Source organism: Pipistrellus hanaki, assembly GCF_964339955.1.
Source record: "Pipistrellus hanaki genome assembly, chromosome: 6".
In the NCBI taxonomy this organism is placed as follows: Eukaryota; Metazoa; Chordata; class Mammalia; order Chiroptera; family Vespertilionidae; genus Pipistrellus; species Pipistrellus hanaki.
In genome coordinates, this window is record NC_140508.1 from 45,820,336 (window position 1) to 45,842,746 (window position 22,411).

A 22,411-nucleotide genomic window follows, 5' to 3' on the forward strand; every position below is an offset into this window, starting at 1 on the left:
AGAGTTGGAGAAAGTGAGTGGAGTTTTGGAAAAAGCAAGATTTTTATGCATTGATTATTTTTGAAACTTGGTAATGGCTTTATAGGGGTTCAATTATACTCTCTACTTTCTATATGTTTGTAACTTTCTGCAATTACAAAACTCAATAATACAAGTAGGTATGCATAATCATTTAATGATCAACTCTGTACAAATTAGATAGTTTAACAATGAGCAAATAGAAGCGCAAATCTCCTGGTGTGCAATGCAATATAGTTAAAAAAGGTTTTGTGTAGGTATGGCTGTGCTTCTGGATTCTCAGTTCTAGTGTATGGTCTCCCTTTGCTGGTGCATGGATTTTCTTTGTCACTCTGCTCTTCCCTGAAATATTAGCTTTCAATTCCTCAGGCTTTTTAATACACGCGTGTAAGTCACCAGCTTGCAAGGTTGCAAGGTTTTACCCTGGCCCCTGCATGACCTTGTGAAGATGCTTCCTTGAGGGGTAAGCGGGAGCTGATTCAGCCTTATCTATTTTTGGCCCCTGTGGATCACCCTCAATTTCTTGCAAGCTTGGCATTTCAGAGAAAGTTTGTTATATTTTATTCAACATGTTTAGGCATTTTGGTGTAGAAAAGCTTACGGAAGATCTAATGTGCAATATTTCTAGAAAGAGGAGACTGTTTCATATTTTATACATCTTCCAGATTAATCTTCTTGGAACACAGGTCTGTATAAAATTATATATTATTAATCCATCACTTGTTTCTTATTTGCTAGCAAATAAAAAATATAAAAACTAATCTAGACTAACTTTCAAATACAATATGTATAAATTCCCCCATCTGTATGTGACCATTTTCCACCCATTTCTTGCATTAAGCTGCTTTTGTCTTTCTCACATGTGTCCATTTCCTTTGTTCTAACCCTTCCATCTGCTTGGGATGTCCAACCCTTCATCTCTAATTGCCCCAATATTACTGTCTTCAAGCTCATCACCTCAATCTTCAAATTTCCCAGATGACAATAATTTTTTTCTCTTAAGAATTCTCTCCTCTCATCTTTTTTTTTTTTTTTTTTTTTATGGCTTTCAATTTTTACTAATTGAAAGGTATTTTATCTAATTTTATATTTCTTACCTGAGGCCCAGTACATGAATTCATGCATGAGTGGGGTCTGGCCAGCCCTGTCTCCAATGGGGGGGGGGGGGTGATCAGGGTTGGGCCAGCTGGGGGAAGAGGCCAAGGGACGTTGGACAATGGGCCCCGCCCCCAATCCAGATAGGTGGGGCCAGAGTGGACATCATAGTGACCAGTCATTCCATCATTCCAGTCGCTTGGCTTTTGTATTTATAGGTTGCTTAACCTCTTCAATATTAAGACATTTTATTTATCTGGGCAGTCTCTAAATTATTGACCACAATGATATTTATATAGTGGGACAAAATGATAATTTTTTAAGGCACGAATGAATATGTTAACAAAAAATATTTATTTCTTTAAAAACTGTACATTTGAAAGCCAAAAGACACCTGTGACTTAAAACACCTGTGTTACTATAAAGAACATGAGGCTGTAGAATAGCTAGAGGAATATGACTTTATTGTTTATTCCAGGAAACTTCTGCCAGGGAAAGAGAAGGATGTAAAACAACAAATCTCTTCAGTGTTTAATCTATTTATTGGAGACAAACTCTTTACCTGGACAAATGACATGCTTATCAAATGGTTTCTCTATCAGCACTTGCTTCCTTAGTCTTATATTAGTCTTGATATAATATTTCATTCTTATATCAGAAATTTTACCTGTTTTCTATCATTTCCTTGCTTTGTAAGTGCTGCCATAAAATGACTGAAGCCAGATATGAAAGTCCAGAAACTATTTCATTTCTAAATTTTCTTATTTGAGACATACTTGGTATGGCCAATGGTATGCTTTTTACTCCTCACTTAAAGCTTCCTGGTGGTATTTGGGGGAGTTTAACATATCCTATAAATGTTTCAGTCAACCTACATTATATGTTATTGCAAAATCAAATAACAATATACACGAAGTTTCTCAAAATCTAAGATAATGCAATTTTAAAGTTGATATTCATGGCACTGACCTCAGTGCTTAGAAAACAGAAACAATTTTTTTTCTTTAAAAACTACATTCAATATAAGATCTTACATAGGATTGGCATTTATAAAAGAGTCTATCACATAAAATTCAGTTATTTTGAACTGATGGAGAGCACCAATCTCTTTTCTCCCTCCCTTCACCTATCGGAGAACTATTGATTTGATGGTTGTTCCTAGTTCTCAGAGTCATTGTTAAAAGGGAATGCTTATTTTTGTTCATTTCAGGTCTACTTGCATAGGAAATCTGCATGAAGCACTCTCTTTATTTTAAACTTCCTTATGAAACACAGAACAATGATTACTGAACTCTAGTTAGAAAAGAAACAAAACAAGGGCATGATTTCTATTAGCTGTGACTCTTGGAATTCTGAACTGAACTGTTGAAGGGTTTTTACAAATTTTTAAAGCACTCTACAAATGTCATTTTTGTATTTCAGAATGGAGCACAGTGAGTGACACTTAGGATGAATGTAATGATGTTTATTGAGGGCATGACAGCTTTTAGTCTATAATTAGAGGGCTTTTAACATGTCTCTGAATAATATAACATCAGCTTATATTTTCACAGTAGTACAACTGCTAACATTAGATCCTTCTACAAGAACAGGAGACATGGAAAGCTAGGGAAAGAGAGCAGCGAGGGGTGTGGGATATGAGACATCCTATGTGGAGCCAAAGGATGGGACGGGGAGGGTTGGGTGGTGGGGCTCCCATGCACTGTGGTGTGCTTGCCTGTCTATGTGAAAGGTGTCCCAGCGTCACGCAGTGACTGATGTCACAGAAACCAATGCTTCTGCATTTCAGGAGTGAGCTGGTCAATATCAAATAAATAGCTTCGAAATTATATTCAAACTTGGGTTTGCTCAGACTTGCGGGGTTCTGGGGTAGCAGGGTGGGTAAGCCTGCTCACTGAGCTCCTTCTGCCCACCCAGCAGGTCCTTGGATTGTGCAGAGGCCTGAGTGGCTGATGCTCTGGGCTGGAGTCAACATGCTGAAGGAATCCTCAAAGAGCCCATCCACACAGATCCCAGTCAGCGGTGCAAAGCAACAGAGACAATTGTTTGTGAGGGAGGAATACCCAGAGAAGATTAACTGTGAAAGAAAAAATGATCTGTCTTTCACATCAATGACTTCAATTATAAAGAACAAAAGAAGAGAAATAGAAAGTGTTGTTTATTGTAAGATTTTCCCCCCAAATGGAACATTTTTTTCTAGTATCTTTTGTCCTTGTTTCTTAAGCTCTTTGTTAAGCGATAATTGCATATGAAATCTTGGTCATGTGTGAGTGTGCAAAAAGATCACACACACACACACACACACACACACACACACACACACAGCCTGGACACCAACTGCAGCACAATAATGTCACATCGTGGAGAAGATGGGGAAATAACTTCAGTTCTTTGGCATAACAAAATATTTCCTTTTGGTTTGAAGAGGGAAAGACAGATTGCCAAAAACATGTTTTAATATCAGCAGATGAGTCTGTAGAAAGATGTGGACGGCACAGATGGTGGTGAAAGTCTCAACAAAGCAGACGGTGCCCTTGGGCTTTCTGCAAAAAGGTTGCTGAAGTTCCTACCACTTAAGTGTAGAAGCAGGAGGGGGTGTCCTCTGCCAGCACAAGTATTCATCTTCTTTAAAACAGAGGCTGGCATGTTGTTATAACTTGGGGACAGACCCTTCATGATATAGGTGACAAGTGACAGCAGGACACTATGAAACCATGTATGGAATCACTTGAGGTATTCTCTGCTCAGAATATCTCCTCCAGAATGCTTCCTCCTGCCTTCCACGCCCACTGAATGTCATCACAGCTCTCCATGGATTGGATTTAATTTGGAGAGACCTTCCTTAGACCATGGTATTATGCAAACATTTCCATTGCTCTGGAGTGCATAGGACCTTAGGTGAATGAAATCTAAAGCTGTTAGCATTAATTATCCAAACATTCTAAGCTGTACCTTGTAGCTTAAATGGAACTTAAAGTCTAATTAATTTACTGGTCCTTTTTATGTCTTCACTCTCTCAGAAGAGCACCGCATGTTAAATAAACAGCACACGGCTGAGAAAAAGAAAAGTGTGCAGCTCCTGAGACAAGTAATGATCTGAAGAAGCGGGGTGATTATGGAGGTGTGGTGTGTGGGAGGCTGAGGTGGCAGGAAGCATGCGAAATATAACAGTTTCATATTCGTCCTTTGGGGCACTCATTTTATCACACTCCAGGGAAAGAACCAGAATGTCTGTGCTTTGGACTTTGTAAGTCCTCATAACAGTAATTGACACTTAAGTGTTGGGCAAAGTTCTTATAATAACATCTTCAATCCTATGGGGAAGAGAAGTGCTATTATTATACCCATTTTAAAGATAAAGAAAGTGAGGCCTAAAGAGTCCAAATATCTTGTCCAACACCACAGACCTACTAATTAGCAGAATCGAGGTTTGGATCCTGGAGTCCAGCTGCAAGGTATGAGCTCCCATCCATACGCAGTGCTGCTGAAATGGGGGCCACAAGGCTCAAAATGGAAGGTTCCTGATCCCTGTTCAGGTTGGGTGAACTCTAGCCTTTAAGAGATTCTGGAGCTTGGATGATGCCAAATGCTAACTCAGATTAGTACCTAGAGTTTTTGTGGAGATAAATAAACTACCATCTGCATGACAACCCAGGCATCCACTGTTATGAATACCCATAAAAGCTGCTCTCAAATGAATACCCATAAAAGCCCTGCTCTCAAATGAATACCCATAAAAGCTGCCCTCTCTTTTCCTCACCCATATTCCCCCAGCACCCGGCAGGAGCCCTGCCTGATGTAGGCTCCCGGTCAATATTTGTTGATGAAAGGAGGGCAGCATTACCTACTATTGACTGTTGAACTCCCCTACTGAAGGGTTTTGTATCGTAAATGTCTAGAGAAAATCTGATTTTGGACCTCCACTTTAAACAGCTTGTTTTGAAGTTCCTTGTTGAAATGGGGCTCGGTTTCCAGCTCATTTCCAGCAGAGAAGAGAAAACTGTAAAGACAAAAATTATGCTCGCATTTGACTGACATTTCCTGCTCACAATGCTAATAAGCCGACGAGAGACTCCAGTCCTCCAAACAATTCCTGACTTGGTTTAAAAAGGAGTGGACTGACCCTTGTAAATGAGTTTAACTTGATTTTTCACATGGATAGAAACTGTCAGTTTTCTGCCTTCTAAGCTGCCCCCAGTAGCTCTTCATCATCTTCTGTGTGTCTGTGACACAGTTTCTTTCTTCTTCTTCTTTTATTTTTTATTTTTTTATTTTTTGCCCAATTTCATACAACCTCCGGAAGGACCTTTCTTTCCTTAGAAATGTGCCTCTGTGATGGACACCAAATCCAGCTCCCTTTTCCTCTCCTGATCTTTGCTCATTGCCAAGGTCCTTGTGTTTTCCTGGCTTCATTTTAACTGTCTTTAATTTCATTGAGAAAGGGAAAGGCTGAGCTACTTCCTCATCTGCATTTGTCATTGTTCGGAGTGTAGCTACACTCCGGGGTGCTCAGGAGAGGTGACCTGGATTGGAGGTACAATAACATTTTCAGATCTGCTGGGACGCTGCATTGTAACACCTCTAGGCAGGCAAGACATCCTCTAAAACAGGTTACAACTCCAAGGTCACAGGCTGCCATCAGTGGTGACGCTTTTGTCCTCTGCTGTCCTTCCTCCCCTGTCTCAGTGTGACGGGCAGTTTCTTCTTCCTAAGGCTCAGGCCTGATTCTGTAGAAGGTGCCAGAAGTCCAGTTCCGGAGATATTAGCTCTTGATGCCCAGAATCACAGGTCAAGGCTCATAGGTTTCTCACTGCCCTGATTACAACAAAGAACTCTCCTCTTTTTAAAAAACTTTTTATTGGATTTATTGGGGTGACATTGGTTGATAAAATTATGTAGGTTTCAAGTGTACAATTCTACAATGTTTCATCTGTATATTGCATTGTGTGTTTACCACACAAAGTCAAATATCTTTCTGTCTCCATTTATTCCCCCCTCCCTTTACCCTCTTCTACTTTCCCCACCCCCCTTTTCCTCCGGTAATCACCATAATGTTGTCTGCATCTATGAGTTTTTGTTTTGCTTAATCGCTTCACTTTTTTCACCCAGTCCCCGCACCCCCCTCCCTTCTAACTGTTGCCAATCTGTTTTTTATATCTGTGAGTTTCTTCCTATTTTGTTTTTTTATTTTCTTGAGTATATTCCACCCATGAGTGAAATCATATGGCACATGTCTTTCTCTGACAGGCTTATTTTCTTTAGCATTGTAATCTCTAGGTCCATCCATGCTGTCGCAAAAGGTAGATTTTTTTTTTAATCGTCCCATAGAATTCTATTGTTGAAATGTACCACAGTTTTTTTGTCCTCCCACCTACTAATGGGAACTTGGGTTGCTTCCAAATCTTAGCTATTGTAAATATTGCTGCAATGAACACAGGGGTGCACATACCAATCTTTCAAATTATTGTTTTGGGGTTCTTCGGATATATTTCTGGAAGTGGAATCGCTAGATCATAAAGCAATTCTATTTTTAATTTTTTTGAGGAAACTCCATACTGTTTTCCACAATGGCTCACCAATCTGCATTCCCACTAATAGTGCCCAAGGATTCCTTTTTCTCTCTTTAACACACCATACACATCTCACATATAAAGAGTTATGCAATTTTAGGCAAGAAAAAGAATTGATGTTTTCAAGCACAAGGGCCAATAATTGTAAGGATTTTCTATTAATGGATCTCTGATTGCCAGTATCTTCTGATGGCTTCAAATGTCAGTTTATAGTTTCAGATACAGCTTCATGGATGCTTTTGAACATTCCAGGAAATATTGACAATTTGTCTTTGAATGGATGGCAGTGTTATGGTTTTATTCAAATGGTAGCAAACAAGAGCTATTTCACACTGGCTTTGTAAAAAGAGATGAATATTTCAGGTCAACAGTTGTAGTTACAGTGAGATGTGTCCTGGAGAGATGCTCTTGCCACTGAGGATCAAGTACAAACAGCAGCACCGTTCCCTCAGAAGGACTCCTACAAAAAGGTATTATACAAACGAACTGATATGATGCAGGCATTGATCTTTACAAACTTAGTGAGAAACAGAGAAGGCATCACTGTTAAGAAAAGTAATAGAGACAAGAAAAGCAACTCCAAGTGCTATATGCTGCCCTCAGTCTCTTCAAGGACTTCTCTCTGACCTCAGTGAGGATTGAGGGCACCTGAGGTTTACTACTTGCAGACCCTCTTGTGAGGTTGTTCTTACTTCATTCACCAGCCAGTCCCACTCCCCACAGGCTTTCCACCAAAGCCTATCTGGTTGGTTGGTGTGATTAGTAGAGTGAAAAAACGCTTTCCTTCTTTATTTTTCCCAGTGGAGGTGCAACTTGAAACCTATATAAAAAACACACTTTTAATTATTTTCTGAGTTGTTGTCTGACCTTGCCAATGACTTTTTCAGATAACATTGTTAAAAGACAGTGACAATTTTGATGCTAATGTCAACTGACTTTCTTTTGGTAAATTATTTTGGGAAACAGAATTGCTAGCATTCTTGTGTATTAGGTTCTATTACTTTCATTTTTTCTTTATATCTTAAGTTTTATTTAGAGCTCTGAATTTAAAGACACTCAAGCTCTCCCCACTGATGTATGGAACATTTTTATTTTAACCCCTGAGTTGTGAGTGCATGGCAAAATCATTTCTCACCAGTAAATGCTAATAATTTTCCAGAAAAGTTTAGCAATTATGTTTTGATTTTTCTCATTTCTCTCCCATCCCCTCCCTTAGCAATTTTCTTTTTGTCATTTAGGTGCATTTACTGCTAACACAATCTATGTATTAAGAGGTCATCTGCTCCTGCTGCTTATTTTTTACCTAGAAAAGTTCTAATCCTCTGTCAGTGACAACGTAATTCTTTTTGCAGCAACCACTTGTGAAGCTGCAAAGCTTCAAAGCGGTGTAAGCAACAAGGGGCTGGTGAACTTTGAAGAAATAAAAGGCGTGCCATTTACATGCAAATCTGAAAGGTGGAGAAGGGAGAGGAGAGGCACTGGGCAGAAAGCAATGAATAATAAAGAAACAGCATTGTTTTAAATAGATCTGACAACATTTTTTTTTTCTTTTTGGAAGTTCAGTGGACTTTTTGATGCTGCAGCAGATTGATTTGGTTTGTTTTGCTTCATTCATTCATTCTTTCATTCCTTTCTACTTTCATTAGACTGGAATTTGGACACCAGATTTGGTGATATCAGTGTCCTGTTGAATATACACAGTAAAGAGCAAGAGAGGATCTTTTTTATTAATGGATTTTCTAACTTCCATCCTGAATGTGGGGACAGAACAATTACAATAAGCTTCTGGGTCTCCCTGTTTTAACTTAGAGAAGCAGGACATAAATAGCATCATAAGGTTTCATACACACAGATTGTGAAAATACTACGATGGATTTCTAGGCTTCTAGGAATTCAGAGGTATTTTTTTCCCATTTTTTTATTATGGTATTATTTATGTATATATCTTACCATTGTAATTCTCTGGTCACTTATTGTAATTCTCTGGTCACTTTAAGACTTCATTATTCAATTCTAGTGATTTATTGTACTTTACTTTTTTTTTTTTTTTTTTAATGAGCAAAACTAATTTACAATCTTTCCAGATTTTTCTGAATCAAAAATTCAAACCTATCACTAATTTTACCTTTTGTAAATGTCAAAGCAGCAAGAAAACATGCAAACAAGTTAACCTAGAAGCTGTGGCAAAGAAAATTGCACTGGATGGAGTTACACAGGCAAAGAAGACCTTATTCAAGGCTATTGCAGCAGTGGAGGGAGACTGAACTCAGCTCCCTTGAAACAGCTGATGAGAGGGCTTTTTAGTGCCCAGTGAGCTGGTGAAACAGTACTGGAATATTGCAGTGTGATTCTGTGATTCGACCATCTGTGTTTGCTAATTGTCCTTTATTGAAGTTAGACTCCTACCCCTCCCACAGACATTGGGAGACAGGGGTGGCTGTCTCCTTCAAAAATTACATTTCAAAAGGATAAATCACAACATCTTGAGAAAGATATTTTTGGGTTGCAAAACTGACAAGAGGCTAGACGAATATTTACAGACATGTTAAAGGAGTAGAGAAAGAATTTAGAATTATAACTATAAGTTTTCTAAAGTAAATGCAAAAGGGAGTTCAAACCTTAGGTTAGGAATAACCCTGTCTAAAGCTTAGCCAGGCTAATTAACCAAGCTAATTAACCAAGGTCAATTGTAGGAGATCTGGGCCTCTCCCAGGGTTGCAGGGTGCAAGGAGCTGGGGAGTATGTTGCACAGGGTGTCAGCTGATAAAGCTCCCACCTTCTTTTACCAGAACAGAGGATTTCCAATTTTATCTGTTTTGCATATAGAATTTGCACGTAAGTTTTCCATAAAAAAGAGTTTATTTTTCTCAGACTGGCTATTTCACTTAGCATAATAGTCTCCAGATCCACCCAGGCTGCCTCAAAGGGTAAGAGTGCCTTCCTTTTAGAGCTGCATAGTATTCCATTGTGTAAATGCACCACAGCTTTTTTATCCACTCAACTATGGATGTGCACTTGGGTTGTGAACTCACTAATATATAGAATCTAATGAACAAAATAAACTGAAGAACAAAGCAGGACCATAGACATAGGAGCATGGAATGGATTGACAGATCCTAGAGGGAATGTGGAAGGGAGGGCTGGAAGAGTTTAATTAAAGAATTTATATGCATACTAGGGGCCCAGTGCATGAATTTGTGCACCTTGAAAGGAACTGTGGGCCTTGAGGCTGTGGTAGGCAAAAGGGTAAGTCTCAGCCCCTCCCATCATGGTCCCTGGTCCCCTGTCTGCTGGCAGCCGTGCTCCCACTGTCACTCCCATGCGCTGATGACACCAGCCCTACTAACACCTGCTGAAGGTGCAGAGCAATTAGGGCTGGCACCAGCAGGGTGTGTGAATGGGACTGGCACCTTCAGCAGGTGTGAGTGGCAGCTGCTGCCCCAATCACCCCTCAGGAGCAGGGAGAGGTGCAGAAGCCCTCAGGGGTGATCAGGTCAGCAGCAGCCACTTGCACCTGCTTATGACACCGAGCGATTGGCAGCAGTGCTGGGCAACAGCAGTGGGTGCAAGTGGTGGCTCTGGTGCTGGCAGCAGGTGTGAATGGAGCTGTCACCATCAGTGGGTGTGAGCAGTGGCTGCCCACCCTGATCTCCCCTCAGGAGCATGGGGAGGTGGAGAAGCCCTGAGAGGCAATCAGGGCCAGCAGTCACCACTCACACCCACTGACAGTGCCAAGTGATCAGGGCTGGTGCCAGGCTCCGGCAACAGATGCAAGCGTTGGGTGGGACCACACTGTCCAGGAGCAAAGAATTTTCAGTAACCAGCAGAGGCTTGCCCCAATGTCAGCTACAGGCACCCTGCCTTGGTCTGGCGCCCCTGCTCATCTGCTCCACCATTCCGCTGGAGCTGACGGCATCCATGTTCTGTGCACGCCCCCTGGTGGTCAGTATACATTATAGCAACTGATTGTTCCTTTGTTCCACTGGCTGTTCAACCTATTTGCATATTTGCCTTTTATTATATAGGATGTTCATAGCCCATGCAGACAGACAAATAGAAAGAGGAGGGACTGATGTAGGGTGAAAGCCTAGTGGAGAGGGTCGGAGAGGGGAAAATTTGGGACATCTGTAATACTCTCAGCAATATAAAAAATGTTTTTTTTTTTTTTTAAATAAATTAAAAGTCATGGCACCTAAAAAAAAAAAAAAAAAAAAAAAAGACTTTGTTAACTATCAGTCAGGTACACTTTTTGTTTTGCAGAGTAATAAAATAAAGTTGTAAAGAAATAAAGAAAAGACAATGTTAAACTTTGAAAAAAAAAAAAAGCTTTATATTCAGGAATAGACTTAGTGGAAGAAACAACCCTTAACATATGACTTAGATAAGACTTTCAGATGCCACCCTTGTTTACCTATGAGGGGAGTGGTTGTTTACAAATATATTTCCACATTTTCCCCAAGGAATACCAGTAGCCTCTATTACAATGGTGGTATTTATTAGGGAGTCAAGTTCTTTATCAGAAATGGTTTTAAAAAGTTTCCAATCATTTAAAAAATATTTCTGATGTAGTTTATCTTCCAAAGTTGATGAAAGGAAATGTATCTAAGTAGTCAAAATACTTCATTCATTAAAACCTAAAAGAAAAGGGAAAATATTCCCCTGTCTATAGACTTAAATACCAATCCACATATTTGATCTCAGTTCTGCTTCAATGAACTAAAAATAGTTACTACTATGTTTAATTGCATTCAAAGGTTTGAATCATTAAAAAAAAAAAGCCACCACACACACATCAATATATCTTCAAAGAAACTGGCATAGGAAAAATCAGACTTGAAAAAGTCATTGAATTTCAGTGAGCAATTCATTGCACCATTTCAAATGTGGAAGCAATTACCTTTAAGTTTTCTTGGAATTGGGTTTTATCATAGAAACACAAGTGACTAAAAACAGTTTAAAAAAATTCATCTCTTGTCAAAAATACTCCCATTTAGTTATGATTCCACCCATCGTTGCAGACACAAACTCTTTTACTAGTTGATTTTGCTTCTTAATTCTTTAAAGAATAAAAATGTGATTTATTTTTAATATTTTAAAGAAAAAGTGTGATTAATATTTTTTTAATTCATTTCAATGACATTCCTATAAATCCAATAACTACCTTCATTCAATCTTTGTGACCACACTATTTGTGTAGATTCTGTGAGGAGTTGTTGAAAAAGATGAAGAATCTGAGCTAGGAATGAACAAATGTAGTTTTAAAATATATTTTATTGATTTTTTTACAGAGAAGAAGGGAGAGGGATAGAGAGTTAGAAACATGGATGAGAGGAAACATAGATCAGCTGCCTCCTGCATGCCCCCTACTGGGAATGTGCCCACAACTAAGATACATGCCCTTGACTAGAATCGAACCTGGGACCATTCAGTTTGGAGTCCAATGCTCTATCCACCTAGCCAAATTGGCAAGGACAACAAAGGTAGTTTTAAGTAGACACCCACACTCTTTAGACCATACATAAAAATTGGTTTGCAAATTTTGAGAGCAGCTGCATAGCTTTGAAATGACCTTTGGCAGAAAAAGTAAGTGATAGTTGAAAATAAGGCAAGACAGATGGGTGGCATGTACTTGAAATGTCCCATGGAGGCGGAGGGGACTGTCTGGACAGTTTAACCAGGTGTTTACTTTTGACAAAGGGCCCAGACTTAGTACAGCTAAATGTTAAGTTATAAAATATTGTCAAGCAGAGATATAAATAATTTGTCTCTGACTGAACATATCAGCCCAAAATTTTATTGCCTTGTGGGACATGTACTAGTTTTGCATCTAATCTGGGAATTTTACCAGCCCATAAATATCCCAGCTTCTAAAATGTTCTTTGAAAGAGTCATAACATTTCACTGGCTCTCTATTAATTAATGAGTGAAGTAAAATCTTTTTAAGTATGATCATTTTATATTTGTGCAGGAGACATGGTTTTATCTTTCTGAAAATTATACTTTTATTCTCCCCAGAACAATCAAGATCAATGATAAAGATAAGACAAGATAATGACCCAAATAAAATTCTCTATAAAAAGGAAAGGTTTAAGATTGGATGAAAATTAAGGGGAATAAAAGGCCATTCCATGAACAGGTGGGATATTAACAGGGAAGCAAGAGAATTTGGTTTGATCTGAACTTTACCACTAATGAAAATTTTTAGTTTCCACCCTTAGTACTTTTAACTGTACTAACTCATTCAGTTACTCCAGAATGTTCCATTTCTTTAAAAAGGGGATATCTAATACATAAAACTCTGCATTTCAAGGAAAGTAGAGAGAATGAAAGTGCCTTCTTCGTAATAATGGAAAAAAATAGAATAATGAAAAGTGGGGTTTAATGGGCAATAATCAAAATACAAAAATGTAAAGGAGCAACAGTGTGTTTCAAAGCTGGTACTCATTTGTTGGGTGCTGTCTTTAAATATTGAAACATGCAAAACCAAACTCAAAAGAAGAAAAACACAATAAATATAACTCTTGATGATTACCTCTTATTTTAAGGGAATTCAATTTAACTTTCAAACGACAAAAAAATATGTTTCCCAGAAAATAATTTGGCTTTTAAACAGAAAATTTCAGCAGTAAGTCCAAGCAAGAGGCTTTTGTATCAGACAGAAAATTAATTTTACCCCCCAAGCATGTTGGGCAAGGAACTGGCGCTTCATTATGTATGGGCATTATTATCATATGTATATTTTATTAAGTATGATAAAAAAATATGAGATTAGACTGCCTTGAACTGGTAAGGTGGTTCACATCTGGAAGCACAGTCCACAGGGTGGATTGTAGATGGTGGGAAACAGTAGACACTCAGAAATGCGTATCTAGGGTCTCAACAGAGAATGTGTCTTCCTGTGAAGCATGAGAAACTTGGAGCATGTGCGATTTATATTTTTCAAAATGCTAAGGGAAATCAAATGATAAAAGCATAGATAAATATAATTTGAAAAGCAGAGTAGTAATATCTCCATGAATTTGTATCAAGAAAGTTGTTTCAACAAAGATGTTTGTTCTATCCTTAAGTGCCTGACAATGCCTCTCTGTTGTCTTCATACGTGAAACATCATCTGTATGAATGGAGGATTCTTTACTTCTAGATTGAACATGTGGCTTGATGGCCTGCTGTCATAAATGTTATAAAGGAGAAAGAAGTAGGAAACAACAAATAATTTAAAAAACACAAACTTTTCCTGTGGCAGCACTACTGATTTAGATGTAAGAAATTTAGAATCTAGGTGATTTTCAATGAATGCTTTGACTTAAAAAAAAAAATAGGTTTTTCATTTGTTGGATGAAACAATTGAGCTAAATGATTGCCCTGGAATACTTTAATATCAAACTTAATCTATTATGAACATGTTTTAAATTACTCCAGTAGGTTTTTGCACACAGTAGGTTTTAAGTAAATGTTTAATGAATAATCTATGGATATTGATCAGAAATTCCTCCTTAAAAAGAGCTGCATTTTTCCATGCCCACGTGAATGTGTGGTAGATTTTGATTCCTTGAAATTATAAAGAATATCAAACTGTAATATAAGAAATGCCCACTGATGTTTAAATATAGACCAATGTATTTCAATGATTGGAAAGACTTTTGGAAATTCTTGTCAATATTCAGAACTTTAGATTTTAGTAAGGTATATATTAGACTAAAAAAGATAAAGAAAAAAAAACACACAACACTTGTGTTTTCTTTTTCCCAAGCTCACTTCTTACTGGATGAGGGCTTATAGATCAGACTGACAACATGGACACCAATTCTGCCACTTGACCAGCAAGCAGGCCTATTAAACTTCTCTGAATCTCTGTCTTTTCCTTTCTGATATAGAGATCACAAAACCTGATTGGGATTAATATGTATTTAAATGAATATAAAGAAGTTTCTGGTTCATAGTAGGAATATAAACGGTGCTTAATAGATTAGTTGTTGAAATTCTGTAAGGCAATATTGCACACATTCTCATCAACATCTAATAGATAACAAAATGGGGACTTTGGGTGGTTTTGAGATTTTTCAAAAGAAATATTAAGATGATATAAAGCTTACAATGATTGAATCAAAAGCTTCTTGACTCTGGGCTTTCAGTGCTTCATTTTTCTAATGTGTATGGGAGGTTATTTTTAAGTATACACTTGTATTTTACCCATTATTTTTTCAAGTGTGTCAGAATGTCATAAGAGTAATTTGACTATAAAATTGAAGTGAAAGTTCAATACTTTTATCATTATAATTGCACTTTACTCTGAATAGTGCAACACATACAACTAGAAATGGAATAATCATACATTTGTTTGAACTCATTAAAAGAAGAGTCAGAGCATAATATTAGGTATTTTGAGTCAACTATTAACAACATCTCTAAAACTATAAAAAATGAAAAATATTCAAAGAAACAAATAATATAATTTTTTTCATGAATATTACTTCTCTGTAGAGAACTAATATGACAGTATAAATTTTAGATGCTTAATAAAAAGAAAGCATACATGGAATTATGTTAAAGCTTACATATTTCAAAAATAAAAAGGACATCTAAAATATATATAATATACACAACAAAAAGAAACAAAGTAAAAAATGTACAAAAGTGGCCCAAGATACTTTTTCTAATACTAAAATATTTTATTTTCTATTTTTAAAAAAATATATTTTATTGATTTCTTAACAAAGAAGAAGGGAGAGAAATAGAGAGTTAGAAACATGGATGAGAGAGAAACATAGATCAGCTGCCTCCTGCACACCCCCTACTGGGGATACGCCTGCAACCAAGGAATAGAACTTGGAACCCTTCAGTCCACAGGCTGACGCTCTATCCACTGAGCAAAACCAGTTAGGACTAAAATATTTTATTTTTTTTAAATATAAAAAATATGGTATACCTCTTTTTTTTGGGGGGGGGTTATGGTTTCTGGGATTTATATATATATATATATATATATATATATATATATATATATATATATATATATATATTCACTTTGTTATTAGCCCCATCTCCACCAATCATCATCATTATCAGAATCATAAAATACCTTGATGGAAATCAAAGTATATATTGCAAATTTTTAAAAGTATGTACCTCCGATATATTTCCCTGGGGATAGATATTAGTTTATATTGCCTTTTTGTCAAGCTGGCTGAAGTGAAGAAATCAGTCTGTCTCCAAGATCACAAATAAAACACAAACAGTGGGAGGTCTCAGAGCTATTTAAAGAGCTTATCCAGCTTTGAAAGTCATTCCACGTGGATCATGGTGTGTTGTGTCCCAAACACTCTGAATTATTTTCTAAATGTTGACAGTTCCAAAAATGTTTTAGCAACAACACATATTTTAAATCTATGTTACTTTGTAGAACAGCAACAGAACATTTTCTCTTCCAAGAGTCCATAAATATTGGAATTCATTGCCAATTAAAGGGAGAAAAAGTGCTGGCACTTTCTTGTAGAGTTGAGTGTTTGCTGACATTGTCAATAGACGAGAGTTACAAGTGATTAATTTATGTCACATTGGAGAGACTAAAGCTATGTGAAATCTGCCACCTGGTCATGGTGTGGAGAATAAACAGAATTCTACGTGAGGAACCAGAAGATATTGGTTTAAATCTGCCTTGACTATGCCCTGCCCATATAACCATTAACTGGCCAGTTCATCTGGGCACTTGATGGTTATCAAGAGCACTGTTTTACTTCCCTGAAGGGCAACTCATCAGAGGATCCTGTGGTGCCTTTGCTGTTCTGCTGTGAGTCTATCTTTTTGCTCTAATTTTCCTAAGCTGAAAGACTAGAAACTTCCTGATTTTGAAGACATGCAACACTTACTGTACACTTTCTCTTTAATATCAGAAGCTAAACAAATATGTTTTATATGTGGAAGATAGATATTTCTGCCTCCTTTTGGTTCCCAGAGAATTCCTAAGGACCTAGACACTGGGAGAGAAAAAAAAAAAAATCACTTGAAAAGCTATTTTGCAATACAGTGGGAATTCTTACTTCTATTGTGGGTTTATGAGATGCCAGTCTGAAGTCTGTAAGCAGGGAAGAAGTGGAAGGAAGCCTTAAAGATGGATTCTACCAAGAATATGAAGCTGCCTTTAGAAAGCAAAGGATACTCTCTGAAGCAAATTGAATGGTCATAAGTTAGATGGAAACCAACTCTTCTTTTGGCCTTATGAAGACACATAGTATTAAAGCTCTGATTTATAAATGATCACATTTGTAAATAAACTCTGATTTATAAATGATCCCAGATATAGTGTAAATTTCTGATAAATGTTTTTTAAAAACGTTTTATTGACACACACACAGAGAGGGAGAGAGAGAGAGAGAGAGAAAGAGAGAGAGAGACATTGATGAAAGATAGAAACATCAATAGAATGCCTCCTGCACTCCACCTACTGGGAGTGATCCCACAGCCTGGTCATGTACCTTGTTAAGAATTGGACCAACAACCTTTTGGTGCATGGGATGATGATCAAGCAATTGAGTCACATTGGCTAGGGCTAACTGTTTTATTTAAACTATGTAAATATAAGGTTTTTTTTCTCTCAAAACATTGCAGATGACAAACATAAGTCTAAATTTTTTAACTAGTAAGACCATTGAATCTCTGAGCTGGAAAAAATTGTGAATCAAAGCATTATGAAAAAGTTGTGAAGTTGAGAAGTGTTAAAAGCTTATCTAGGTTATGGTATATATCTTATTTCAAAATTTTCTTCATACTCTCACCTTTGCCACTACTGAGGAAAATTCCAGACTTCTGCCTAACAAAATAGTCCTTACCTATTTTTCTGCTACTGGGATCAACTTTTATATGACTTAGTATAATTATTTCCTTGGATTTTTATTTAAATAATTTGAAGAGATAGTTGACATGTTCTGTGGAAGAAACCTTTATAAATCTGAAAACTATACTAAAAATATTGTGCTTTAATGCATTTCTTACACCTAACTGAACATATTTCCCCATTACTGTACCTAGGTAGCTCTTAAAGAAGGAAATCTTGCAGAAAAAGTGATGATTTTTGAGAATCAGGTGGACTTTTTTGGAGATCTGCTGTTATCTAGAGAGCAAAGGGTGGGAGAAGAATAATAGTCCTGAAGACTGACTCACATAAAAATGTAGCTTTGGCTTATCATAGATAAATATTAGAATATCAAAGCCACATGTTCTCTGTGAAATATAGGAGGGATTGAATAGTAATGACATGGAAGTATGTTAAAGTTAAGTGAAGTCAATTATTGATTAGGAACTGAGTTCTGATATTAGACTGTTTTGGTTCAAATCCTGGCTAACTGAAATAGAGTTTGTGGTCTTCTGTGCTATTCTTGATTATTATTTTTTTGAGTCTTTATTATTATTCTTAATCTTTATTGTTGAAAGTATTACATGTCTTTCTTTGCCCCCCATTAACCTCCTTCTAGCCCACCTTCAACCCCCACCCCAGACTTTCAGCACCCTATTGTCTGTGTCCATATATGCATACAATGATATGGTGTTTGAAAAGTTAAGCTCTCAATCCATTGATTCATTTAAAAATAAGTGTGTAGACTTATTTTTCTAGAGTTACAGCAGAGAATGAAGACATAAAGTCCTGACCTCATGAGCCTTATATATGTTAGATGGTGATAAGTCCTACAGGGGAAAGTAAAGCAAAGAAGATGTTAGGAAGCACTGGGGAGGAGTAAACACATGCAGGGAAGACCAAACTGCTACACTGACATTTGAGCAAAGACCCCCAAGAAAGTGAGAAAGCAAGCCTTGTAAATGAGAGAGTCTGAAGCAGAAAAAATGGGCAACATAAAATGAAGGCTCTGGGGAGAAATGTTCAATTACAAGAATTTCATTGTTTGTGGAGTTGAATGATGAGTAGAAGATTATGTTGGAATGGGAAACAAATTGTGTGGGATCTTATACGCTCTTCAGATGATTTGGTTTTATTTTGCATGAAAATGGAACCCCCTGGTCCATCCTTACAATTTCTCTTTCATGCTCTCTCTTGCACTTGTCTGGAAGAATCTCAATCCTGGTAAAAATGCAGCCATCCACTTCCTTCCTACCATTTTATATCTGGCACACATAATATGCCCTGGCAGTATCTAAGGCTCTATAAATATTTGATGATGAAAGAGTGATGGATGCCTTATGGGCAGAATTATACAAGTGTGTAAGGCTTATTTTGAATCTTTAATTTCCTCTTGGATGTCCAGAATCACTAGAAATGATATGGGAGTGACCAGAGAACACCAGTCAGTACCTCCTTGATCAGATGATTTTTGTGCATCTTTCCACTGCAACTACCTCCAGAAGGGCTCCTGCCAATGGCTCCGAAGCCACTTACTAGAAGCTTTAGAGAACCCCTGCCCCTTGGCAGTTGCTCTGGGTACTCTGAGCAGTTTGTTACACCCAGACTTCGTGATCCCCAAGGACCACCAGGGAGCCGAGTCCGATGCAATAAACAAAAGAGCCTTTTCCATGCTAGCATGGGCTTTGTCCCACTCACGCCGGCAGCATGGCGGAAGAGAGAGAGAATTTCGCCCAGTCCAGGGGTTTTACTCAGGTTGGTGGTGATGTCACTGCCTCGGCTAACCCTGATTGGTTGGGTGAGGGCTAGGGATAACTCCGCCCTGTCCCACAGTGGAGTCAGGAGCTCATCCTCACCCTGCCCTTTCACAGTTCCTCTCACTTCTATTGGCATAAGCTTCCTGGAGAATCTTGGGCTGATAATGGTGACAGTTCCAAGACATTTCTAGTAAAAACATATGGTGTTTCTGATGTCCATCCAGGAATGCGACTCGTCACAAAGCTTGTGGCTACATTAAATCAGCACAGTTCAGTATTCCTTGAGGGAAGCTCTGGCTTTTTCCAAGGTAAGTAATTTTTTTCAATAGCTTGCCTTCCAAGAAAATTCTTCAAGTTCCCAAAAGTGCTGTAGGGAAAGCAATGAGTATAATAGCACAACACAGAGCCACATTCCAATCCATCTCCTCTGTTCAATTTGATAGAGGGTGACCTTTCATGCTTTCGAGGGGGCTCTTTATAGATCATAATATGTGGAGCCCATCACTCCTTTCTGGTACCATCTAAACTCAGAGTTGGCTAACTGAAATAGAGTTAGGTATCAGGAGAAGCTCCCCTGTTTTGTCCTATGTTTCTGTCCACAGAAGTTAGGAACTGAAGTTTCAGCAATAGTCCTAGATAAATCATTCCCCTTTCCTAATCTCCCTTCTATTAAGTTATAAATGAAAACAGAACTATATTTGTTAGCTCCATGCTAGTTAAAATATATATTCAAAGTTGTTCATTAGAGGCAAAAAGATTGAGCAGACCTTCTTTTAGATTAGAGCAGTTTCCCAAATTTGCCTGATTAAACAATCACTTCAGATACTCGTTAAAGATCTAAACAAACTAAAACAAAACACAAAAGCTCAGAATTATCCCCTGTTTGTTATTTTATTGTAGTTTATTTTGTGGAGAAGGGGAGCTGGGAGTAAGCTATCTGAACAATAATTACAAGTGATCCAAATAACCAGGAATGTTTGAGAAGTTCTGGATCAGAGAATAGGAAAGGTGTCATTTTGAGCATTCCCTCTATCTAGAGCACATGTGTCAAACACAAGGCCCGCGGGCCAAATCCAGCCCGCCAGGCCTTGCAATGTGGCCCGCACCGCGCTGTCATCACTGCACTCAGCTGTCAGTTTATGACATTGTCAGTTTATGACTGTTCAGTAAACCATTCGGCCCGCGATTTAGGCTGGATTTTAGATTTGGCCCCTTCTCTGATTGAGTTTGACACCCCTAATCTAGAGAATGGAAAAGCCCCAACTTTCCTTCCCTATTTTTCTGAATCCCTGGATTCAGAATGGGGCTGAAAAGCATGTAAAAATGAGTGACCAGAGAAAAAAAATGACAATCAATGGTTAAAACATTTCAGTTTAAAGCCTAGATAAATGTGAACTCATTAATGCCTTCATCACTTAGGCTGCTATGACAAAAACACCAGTCTGGGTGTCTTATGAACAACATAATTTTTTTGTTTTGTTTTGTTTTGTTTTGTTAATTCTCACCCGTGGATATTTTTCCATTGATTTTTAGAGAAAGTGAAAGAGAGAGGGAGATACAGAGAAAAACATGGATGTGAGAGAGACATATCGATTAGTTGCTTCCTGCATGAACCCCAACCAGGGCCGGGGAACCTGAAATGGAGGTACATGACCTTGACTGGAATCGAACCCAGAACCCTTCAGTGTGAGGGCTGACATTCTAGCCACTGAGTCAAACTGGCTAGGGCAACAGCCTGCATTTCTCTCTTATAGTTTGGAAGCTGAAAGTCCAAGATCAAGGTGCCAGCAGATTTGGGTCTGGGAAGAACCTCCTTCCTGGTGCATAGATGGCATTTTTTGCTGTGTCCTCATCTATGGGAAGGGGAGAAGGATCTCTCCTGTAAGAGCACAAATCCCACTCAGGGGAGCTCCACTCTCATGACCCAATAACCTTCCAAAAGGCCCACCTCCTAGTACCATCACACTGGGATTAAGAGTTCAATATATGAATTTGGGGAGTCACAAACATTCAGTCTATGGCACTCATTTGTGAGATATACTAGCATTTACATAAATAATTCCAGACTCTCTGAATGAAGAAAAAAATAAAGTGGATTGTTTGGGAGTATCAGGAGAACTACTCCCTGTTGGGGAAGGAAGGTGAGGCTACCTCTTCTACTATGGAAGGAAGGGTTCATGGGGACCGTCGGTCCAGCTTTGAAAACTAGACTCCCATTTACAGTTGTACTTTGCACAGCAAGAGACTTCAGAGAAAAATAGATTTTGGACTATATCAAAGCAGGAAACGATGTAAACAGTTCTGAGATGGGAGGCTACCGCAAGCCTTGGAGACAACCTGCTCTCCTTTGGCCTGGAGTGCTAATGAGCGGTGGAAAGAGCAATGACCAAAGACAGCGGCCAATCAGCAGGGTCAGCACAGAACACAGACCTTTGCTGGCTCTGAGATCTTTTCATTTTCTTCACTTACTGCTTCCTCCTCAGTAATGGAGAGTCCATTAGCAGGGCACTCACACGCCTGGTAGCGATTATTTTGTGGGAGTGAGTTTGCTATTGTTGTATATGTTTTATAATGTGTGTGTGATGGAGATGTAAGTAATCTGTATGCACATAGGATGGAAAAATATTCACACTCATCACAGATAGTATCAAAATAATAATTACTTGTGTATATTGTTTTTATATTACTTCATTTTTAAAAATCCCTTGTAAGACCCTTTGGAGGTAGGAATTATAATTATGTTTGTTCTCAGAGGTAAAACCTGAGGCTTACTGAGCTGGGCAAGAAGACACAACCTAGTACAAGGCTCAGCCAGGACTCAAATTCTCATGTTCTGAGCTTAAAATCTGTGCTCATTCCTCAGTAACAAGCTACTAATCTTTCATTATCTAACTTTGTCTTAGGGGCAGTCACAAGGAAACTTTAACAGGAATCGTAATAATGTCTGCTTCACATAAGATAGCATGGAAGCCAGTAAGAATATGGTAAAATCCTCCACTTCACACATACACTTTGGAGGTGCCAGTGTTGTCAGACTATAATTTCAGGGCATGTATGATTAACACCACACATTATCTTTGCTTTTCTTAATGAAGGGGGTGATATCAGCTTGTTTTAGTATC